Genomic DNA, 377 nt, shown 5'->3' on the forward strand with positions numbered 1-377 from the left:
TTATCACTGAAAACGAGAAAGTATTCAGTGATGGTTTTAAGACGTCATGTTTTAGTGAAAAGAGTCACTGAAACTAGCATTAAATTTTTTTTTTGATCACTGAAGAAAAGAGTCAGTGATCTTTTAGATTTCTAAGATAAGTATAAAGATATACTTTAAGATGTGGTGTGTTGAGAATCACTGAGACCACCTTTTAAAATATTTTATCACTGAAAAGAAATATTCAGTGAAAGTTTTAGGTTTGGAAAAGAGGAGTAATCATACCTTAGAGAGTAGATATATTTACTCAAGAGTTCAGTGTTARRGATAGAGCACTTAATCATTTCACTTACTGAGTGATGTTTAATGACTGAAGGTTAATCTTCAGTGTTCAACAT

The sequence above is a fragment of the Cynara cardunculus genome (assembly GCF_001531365.2).
Source record: "Cynara cardunculus var. scolymus isolate 2C chromosome LG 16, CcrdV1, whole genome shotgun sequence".
Taxonomy (NCBI): Eukaryota; Viridiplantae; Streptophyta; class Magnoliopsida; order Asterales; family Asteraceae; genus Cynara; species Cynara cardunculus.